The 8,788-nt window shown below is 53.3% G+C and overlaps 1 protein-coding gene across 1 annotated transcript in view; it reads left to right on the top strand.

The window, feature by feature from the left end:
- Positions 1–2,931: 2,931 nt before the first annotated feature.
- Positions 2,932–8,788, top strand: part of MGAT3 (beta-1,4-mannosyl-glycoprotein 4-beta-N-acetylglucosaminyltransferase) — a 38,623-nt gene continuing 32,766 nt past the window's right edge. Inside the window, exon 1 of the mRNA XM_043882165.1 lies at positions 2,932–3,104. The gene's annotated coding sequence lies outside the window, so the exon portion shown is untranslated. The remainder of the gene's footprint in view (positions 3,105–8,788) is intronic.

The following is an 8,788-nucleotide window of genomic DNA, read 5'->3' as shown; positions in this document are numbered from 1 at the left end:
CATTTTAAACTGCACAATTCAGCGGCATTAAGTACATTCACATTGTTGTACAACCATCACCACCATCCATCTCCAGGACTTTTTTCTTCTTCCCAAACTAAAACTACCCACTAAACAGTAACTGCCCATTTCCTGGCAACTACCATCCTGTGTCTATGAATTTGGCTCCTCATAGAACTGCAATGATATGCTGTTTGTCCTTTCGGGACTGGCTCATTTCACTTAAATGACTTAATGGACATGAGTTTGGGCAAACTCCGGGAAATGGTGAAGGACAGGGAAGCCTGGCGTGCTGCAGCCCATGGGGTCACAAAGAGTCGGACACGACTGAGAGACTGAACAACAACATTTCACTTAAAATGCCTTCAAGTTTCACTCATGTTGCAGAATCTGTCAGAGCTTTATTTCATTGTTTGGCCACACCTCATGGCTTTGGGATCTTAGTTCCCCAACCAGAGATGAAACTTGGGCCTTCGGTGTGAAAGTGGAGTCCTAACCACTAGACCTCCAGGGAATTCTCCAAGAATTTCCTTCTTTCTTAAGGCTGAATAATATTCCATGGCATACTTTCACCATGTTTTTGCTTATCCATTTATTCCTCAGTGGACACCTGAATTGCTTCTACATTTGGCTATTGTGATTAAAAAGGCTGTGAACATGGATGCACAATGATCTGTTCAAGTCCCTGCCTTCCACCCTTTTGGGTACATACCCAGAAGAAAAATTGCTGGGTCATAGGGTAATTCTCTCTGTAATTTTTTGAGGAGCTGTTGTGCTGTTTTCCACGGTAGCTATACCATTTTGCATTCCCACCAGCAAGGCATAAGGGTTTCTGATTCCTCCTTGCTTATCCCAGCAAGGCTTGTGACTCCAAGCCCAGGGAACATTGGCAGCCCCACTGGCAGTAAGATGCTGGCAGAGATTGTCCAGCAGCTCCTATGTGAGGAGTGTGTGGGGTGGGGCAGTGATGCCGGCCCTTTGGGCAGGCACCAGGGGAGCCTGTCCTGCCAGCATCCTCACCCATGGATGCCAAGCCCTGGGTTCAGTCCTCTGGCTCTGACCTTTCCTGACCCTGCTCTGCCAGGCCACCTTAGACCAGGGCAAAGGGCATGAGAGGGGCCAGCATGGGGGACACCGGCAGGCTTAAAGCCATGGCATAGTCAGACCCTGCCCTGCCACACCCCTCACTCTATCATCCCCCTTCCCTGGCCTCAGTTACGTCTTCTGCTTTGTAGGGGCAAGCCTGAGAATCGACTTAGTGACCCAGGAGATGCCAGGCTCCCTTTAGGAATTCCCAAGGCCAAGCCCCTAACTGGGCAGGTGAGTCAAGGGCGGTGGCTATTCTAGAACCCTGGCTCCAGGCTCCCACTCTGGCTCTCTCCACACCCTGCCCAGGCTGCTAGCATCTTCCAAGAGAGGTGAGGCCATCAGGTCCTTGAAAGTCTGGACTCACTGAAGGCTCTGGTCCCAGACTGAGGGTGGGTACTCTGCCCTTCAGAGAAGATGTCAGAAACAGAGCCTCTTCAGGTCCTCTTCCTGTCTCCTCACTGGTGTAATGGGGTTAGACTGGGACTCAGTAGCCTTTAAAGGCTCTCCCATCTAGAAGATTCAATGACCCTAAACTTTCAGAAGAGGAGGTCACTGTGGAGGGTGGCTGCAGTTTCTGGACCACATGCTTGCTAAATCGCTTCAGTCATGTCCAACTCTTCGAGACCCCTATAGACCACATGCTTGCTAAATCGCTTCAGTCATGTCCAACTCTTCGAGACCCCTATAGACCCCTATAGACTTCGAGACCCCTGTAGCCCACCAGGCTCTTCTGTCCATGGGGTTCTCCAGGCAAGAATACTGGAGTGGGTTGCCATGCCCTCCTCCAGGGGATCTTCCCCACCCAGGGACTGCATCTCCTGTGGCTCCTGCTTTGCAGGTTGATTCTTTACTGCTGAGTCACCAGGGAAGCCCTTCTGGACAATAACCATCTACAAACAGTAGTAATGGCACTAGCTACGTTTTCTAAGCATTTTGACATGTATAAACTCATTCCATCCTTACAACAACCCCATGCAGAAAATACGAGTCTTATTCCTGTTTTACAAAAGAGGAAACTGAACTACAAGTAGCAGCTAGCAGGAAGTGTATAAAAGCGGCCAGAAACCTGACCACAAAAACAGGCCACATAAAGCTGAGGGTTAGCCTATCAGGGGAGGGAGAGGCCCTCGGGCTGTACTAGTCAGGTCATGTCTGGGGAAAGGCAGGGGCAAGTGGGAGAGAGGCCAGGATGGAAAGTTCTGGAAAACCTGCATTGGAGGAGCCGCTAAAGATCCTGGGAGGAGAAGTGGTACAGGGACTCTCACCAGTTTCTGAAGGATGGTGGTGCCAGTGAAGAAGCTGACTTGCTCGGACCAATTCCCAGCAGTGAGATCTAGGATTTCTAATAGCTGAAGCTGTCCCACCGAAAAGAGTTGCCAAGGGAGACAGCGAGCGGCACGTCACAGGAGGCGTGTAAGCATAGCCACCTGGGACAAGGGTCAGAGGAGATGATCTTGAGGGTGAGGCTCAGTTGAGCCACATCTAGGCAGCCCCGGCAGCCTCACGGTGCTCATGGGCTCAAGGTTAGCAGCTGAGCCCCTGGTGCTGGCTCAGGTCCCCAGGTGGAGCGCCAGCCCCGCCCGGGGCCTTTTCTGTGGCCAACCCACAGACATATTTCTGGGTGAATTTTTCTCTTCTTCCACTCCCACCCAGCAGCCCAGCTCCAGCTGGACAGCCCGGGCTCCCCACAGCACCCACATTATTTACATTTTTGGTCATCAAAAGGACCAGAGAAGCTGCTGACCCAAAGGACCTCTGAGACCCCTCAAGGACCACCTGTGGACTCAGGGTGTATAGGTTCAGACAGGGAAAACAGTCTGGACGTCCAGAGGTCGCCTTCCAGGTTGGGGAGAGGTGACCGAGGGGGTGTGGGCCAGGTGGTAGCCCAGCAGCTGTGAGGCTGGGACCTCGCTGATGGGCCCCAGGAGCAGAAGCTGCCGTCGGGTGGACAGGCCGTGAGTCAGCAAGGTGGGCTGGTGCCCCCACCTCTGGAGTTTCGAGGCACCTTTGCCAGGGTAGGTGCTGGGGGCGCGGATGGGAGCAGCAGCTGCAGGCTGGAGGGGGCTCCAGGTGGGCCCAGCCTGGTCCTGCCCTCCCGGCTGAGGCTGGAAGGAATGATGTCATGTGAGTTTGTGGGGAGCGCCCAGTAGGGTTTTGAGGGTTTCAGGGCGTGTATCCTCTGTGAGTGTACAAGGGGTGTGTTCGTGGGTCTCTGGGTCCAAGGCTGAGTGTGTATGTGTAAGCGGCACTAGGGTGGGGAACCTCCTGGTGGGCATGCCCTGCTCCCTGCACGTGCCAGGCAGAAACACGCAGGTATGGTTGTGTAGAGGTAGGACCACTGATATGACCCAGCCCCGGGGCCAAACTCCAGCAGGCCACCCTCCTGGGCTGCCATCTGCCACAGGGGGTGTCACTAGCTCAGCCAGTGACAGCCCAGTGTTCAGCATCTCTAGTGTCTTTGGAGCTTGTGGAGACCCTCGGGCTGACTCTCTCCCCGCATGTCCCCTGCACGCTTTCTGGTTGTAACTAGTCCCTTCCCTGTCCATCCTTGTACTGGAGGCTCATCTCCAAATCTGCCCCAGCCTTCGAGGCCTGGCTGAGATGCTGCCTCTAACCTTCCCAGCCCCCGGGGCCTGCGGCTGTCTCCTGCTGTGTTTCCGTCTGGTCCTTGGCACCCCACTGGCCCAGCTTCTCCTGGGGGCAGGGATGAGTCTGACTGCTCTAGCCCAGGGCCTGATGTATAGTAGGTGCTCAATCTATGAACAGGTGTAACCTTGCCCTCCCCCTGCCTCATGTGCTCTCTGGATGGGGTCAGCTGTGAGGATGAGAGGACTCGGGGAGGGACCTAGCCCCTGGTCACTGGAGCCCTGGCTCTGAGCTTGAGTCCTGGATCTGCCCTCAGCTGTCGGGGGAGGGGGGCACTCTGTCAATCAGTTTCTCACTGGGGTATGCAGTGTGCGAGGCCTGGGGGCCTCCAGGGAAGGCAAACGTGGTGGTGGAGAGGGAATGGGCTCCTGAGTTTCTAGGAGAGGTTGCCAGGATCTAGCTAAGTGTGCGATTCATGGCACAAGACGTGACTGGGCTGCTGGATCACGTCGGTTTACAACCACACAGCAGCCTTGGCCCCCCTGGGGTGATTCTTCCAGTCCGAAGGTCTTCCCTTACCCGGAAGGCTGGCACTTCTCTCTCTAGGCTCCCAGCAGTCTTCAAGCCCCACACAAAAGACACTTGGAGATGACGCATGTGTGCATGCTCAGTCATGTCCTACTCTTTTCTGACCCCATGGACTGTAGCCCGCCGGACTCTTCTGTCCATGGGATTTTCCAGGCAAGAATACTGGATTGGGTTGTCATTTCCTCCCCAGGGAATCTTCCCCACCCGGGGATCAAACCCACGTCTCTCGTGTCTCCTGCTTTGCAGACAGGTTCTTTACCAATGACGCCACCTGGGAAACTTGAGGGGTGACCCTCAAACACACATGATAGGGGGTGGAAGGGAGGCTTCCTTCCTTTGGACAGAGATTACCGAGCAGCTGCGATGTGCCAGGCTTGTGGGTACTGAAGAAACAACAGTGGGGTCAGGACAAACATCACTGCCCTGCTAAGGGTTATGTCTAGTCGGGGAGACAAGCAAGAGGACAAGACACAGGAAATTACCTAGTGTGTTGAAGGTGAAAAGTTCTAAGAAAAAAGAAGAGAAGGCAGAGTGATCAGGAAGCCTGCACCTAAACAGGGTGCTTGGGAAGGCCCTGAGTTTGCTCTGAGACTCGGAGGAGGAGGAGCCACGTGGTATCTGGGGAAGAGCATCCGGAGGAGAGAACTCTGGAGGAGAGAACAGCCCGCCCCAAGGGGGTAGATGAGCTCAGAGAGCACGCAGGGGGATGAGGCGAGGGCTGGGGGGCAGCAGGCCTGACCAGGCGGCCCTTGTGGCTCCTGAACGACTCTGGCCTCATGCTGGGTGAGATGGGAGCCACAGCAGGATTTGAGCAGTGGATCTGCCTTGTTGCTTCCTAGAAACACACTGACTGCTCTATAGGGCTGGAGTAGACGCACCAGGGGCAAAGCTATGGCAAGCACGCCAGTGAAGGACTTCCTTGATGGTCTCGTGGTTTAGATTCTGCACTTTCACTTCGGGGATGCACAGGGTCAATCCCTGGTTGGGGACCTAGGAGCAGCTAAAAATAAATAAATAAAGCAACAATGGCTTTTTAAAAGAAAAAAGTATTAGGGTGAGAGCCATGGAGGGGTGAGAGGGCAACTGGGGAGCCCACAGGACCCTCTGCTGTGGGAGGAGCATGGGAGAATTGGGGGAGGGGCCTCTGAAAGGCCAGGGGAGCCCAGGAGTCCCTCAGCAGGTCCCCAATCCTTTGAGGACCCAATATCAGCCATGGGCCCACTCCCACAAAAGCACACAGGTGTGCATGCACACTTCCACACGCCACACATGCTCATACACATTCACACGCACAAGCACAAAATCACATCCATGTGCAAGTATACCCATACCCATGTTTACCCACATATGTGCACACTCACAAACACACACCATGCCACAGGAAATTTTAGGAGATTCCTGGACCCCCTGACCTCCCAGGTAATGGACTCCTGTCTAATCTATCCCCTCCGCTTGACAAGTAGGGAAACAGGTTTGCAGAGAGAAAGGGGACTTATCCAAAGTCACCCAGGCAGAGAGGGTCTGACCAGCAGCATTTGACCCCAACAAGACTAGACTCCCTGCCGTGGGGCTCTCTGTCCCCCTGTACTGAGCAGGGTGACCCGTCTCATTTTTATGCCCTAAGAGCTCACCAGGAGGCCAGTCAGGGAGGTCAGAATATCAGACAAGAAGTGCTGAGGGTCCTAAGAGGGCCCGGACACCTGTAGTAGGCCATGAAGGTGAACTTCAGGAAGGGGAAGTCAGAGAAGATTCCATGGAGAGGAAGCATTTGTAACCTCACCCTGGAGGACTGGATGGGTGGAATAAGTACTTAGAGATGAGGCTGGGGAGGGCATTGCAGGCAGAGTCTGGTAGCACCAGAGGCCTTGGGGTGGAAACTCTCCAAATCAGGCATGAGCAAGGCCTCTGGGAACCAGAGTGGCTTTCAGGGTTAAGGGTTATGTGGATTGGATCTTGAAGGATGAGTAGGAGTTTTTTCAGAAAGGCTCTCTGGGCAGGACTATTATATGCCAAAGTGCAGAGACAAGGACGGCTGGAGAAACTGCAAGCATTTCAGAGAGCTGCTTGCTGTGTGCTTGGGGGATGGGCTTGGTAATGAATGAATGAATAAATGAATGGAGTGCATGTAGGGGAGGGTAAGAGAGCCAGTCTGGTGACTTCATGTGGCAAGTGATGAGGAAGGAAGGGGAATGACATCCTGCTGCTGCTGCTAACCCACATGCTCTCAGGCGGCCACCTCATGCCCATTACACAGATGAAAAAGCTGAAGCTTCTTTTTTCTTTGGCTGCACCACTGTGAGGCTTGAAGGATCAGTCCCAACCACCGGACAGCCTGGGAATTCCCTAAGCCATAGCTTTGAGCCAGCTCACACTGCCTATGGCATCACCAGACTCCTGGCCCCTGAGGAGCCATGGCAGGGCAGGTGTTTGGCCCTCATTACGGCTCAGGGGACTCCTCACCTGGAGACCCAGGGCCAAGTGAAGGAGGCGGGGAATATAGCTTCCACCGGTCAGGCAGCAGCTGCCAAAAGGGATAACAGACCTAGCAATTGTTCCCAGAACCAAACAGGCCCCAGGTGAAAGGGGACAGCAGATCTGTAAGGGGACACCTGTCTTGGGGTGGATAATCTTGTATCCGGACCTCTCTCAGCTCCAGGCTCCCACAGCCTCCTTGTCAGGTGGCCTGGCCCCAGGGGAGGGGTGGGGAGGGAAGAGCACTTACCAAGCCTCTGCCTCCCCACGCCCCCTTTGATGGCGTGGAGATGGGCCAGGAAGTGAGCAAGGGGGAGGGAGAGGCTGGAACTCTCCAGGTTCCACTGATATCAATGTGATGACTGGGCAGCGATCATTCCCATTTTCTGGATGAGGAAATGGAGGCTTAGTGCAGTGACATGAGTATAACAGGTAGAGGAGCTGATTAGAACCCAGGTCTCTTTTATTTATTTGGCTGCACTAGGTCTTAGTTGCAGCGTGTGGGATCTTTGATATTCATTGCAGCATGTGTGATCTTTTTTATTTATTTATTTTTGGTTGTGCTTGGGTTAGTTGCTGCGTGTGGGCTTTCTCTAATTGCGGCAAGAAGGGGCTACTCTTGGTTGTGCGGGCTTCTCATTGTGGTGGCATCTCTTGTTTCAGATCATGCTTTGGTAGTTGTGGCTCCCCGGCTCTAGAGCACAGGCTCAATAGTTGTGGTGCATGAGCTTAGCTGCTCCACGGCATGTGGGAATCTTCCTGCACCAGGGATTGACCCTGTGTCTCCTGCATTGGCAGGCGGATTCTTTACCACTGAGACATCAGGGAAGCCCCTCTGAGTGGCCTTATGAAGGAAACTTCCTTATTCCCATTTTACAGATGAGGAAACTGAGGTTCAAGTCATTGACACAAAAACTCAGACTGAAGCCAGATGTCTCTGGTTCCTGAACCCAGTTACTACCATGCAGTGACCTGCCCACACCCTTATCTCTCACTCGGCCCTGCGGGGAGGGCCTAGGGGCTCAATGATAGACGACCACATCTATTTTGCACATCGTTAAAAAAAAAAACCAAAAAGGAGTCAAGCTACAAGTGTGATGAATTAGTTTTTAGGTCACAGCAAAATGACTTCACATCAAATGAGCTGCATAAAAAAAAAAAAGTGTCACAAGGGTAAAATCCTTACATAGATGGGATCTGGGAGGCCTGGGCTGGGGTTAGGAAGCTTCCTTACCACTGGCCACCCTTCAATAATTTTCAGATTTGCATGTGTGAAATTATTCTCTACCCACCCAAATCAATTAAACGATTTCAAAGGACAAAAGGCATATTTGTGGCTCAGGCCTTGATTTGGAATTGTTGGGCTCGTGGTCTTCTGGGGTGCCAGCTCTTGTCAGAGGCAGAAAGAGCACACATTAGGTGACAGATGAAGGCCATGGGCCACCCACCAGGAGCATCCTGGCAAAGAGAGCGAAGACTGAGAAAGCCCCATAAACCTGAACTTGAGCCCGGGGCATGTCACTTCACCTCCTCCCCTTTGCTGGGAGCTGTGGAAAGTGAGGGATGTGATATTTTGTGCCCAGCTTGGTGCTGGGCCAGCATCCAGGTTTCTGGACAGGTTCACTGGGGAGCCAGACCTGCAACAGAGCTTCTCTTTTGGGCCGAGGGATGCCCACAGTGCTGCAGGAGGCCGTGGGAGAAGATTCTCCTGGGGAACATGGCCGGGCAAGGAAAAGTGTCTCTGAGAGGGTCCTTTCCACATGGCAGGAATCCCCAGGCAGAGGTGGAGTGATGGCCACGGCAAGGTGGAGGTGAGTGTGTGTAAGCAGTAGTGAGGGTTCTGTAGGGTTGGAGCGACAAGGGTGGAGAGTGTGCTAGCAAGGCAAGTTGGGGAGAAGCGGAGGCTGACTTTTTTTTTTTAACATTACTTGGTTGTCACTTGTTGCAATGCACTTTATTTATTTATTTGACTGCGCCTGGTCTTAGTTGCAGCATGTGGGATCTTTAGTTGCAGCATGAGAACTCATTTGTGAAATGTGGAATCTAGTTTCCT

The sequence above is a fragment of the Cervus elaphus genome, chromosome 22 (genome assembly GCF_910594005.1).
Source record: "Cervus elaphus chromosome 22, mCerEla1.1, whole genome shotgun sequence".
NCBI classification, from domain to species: Eukaryota; Metazoa; Chordata; class Mammalia; order Artiodactyla; family Cervidae; genus Cervus; species Cervus elaphus.
This window is presented reverse-complemented; position numbering and strand designations above follow the sequence as displayed.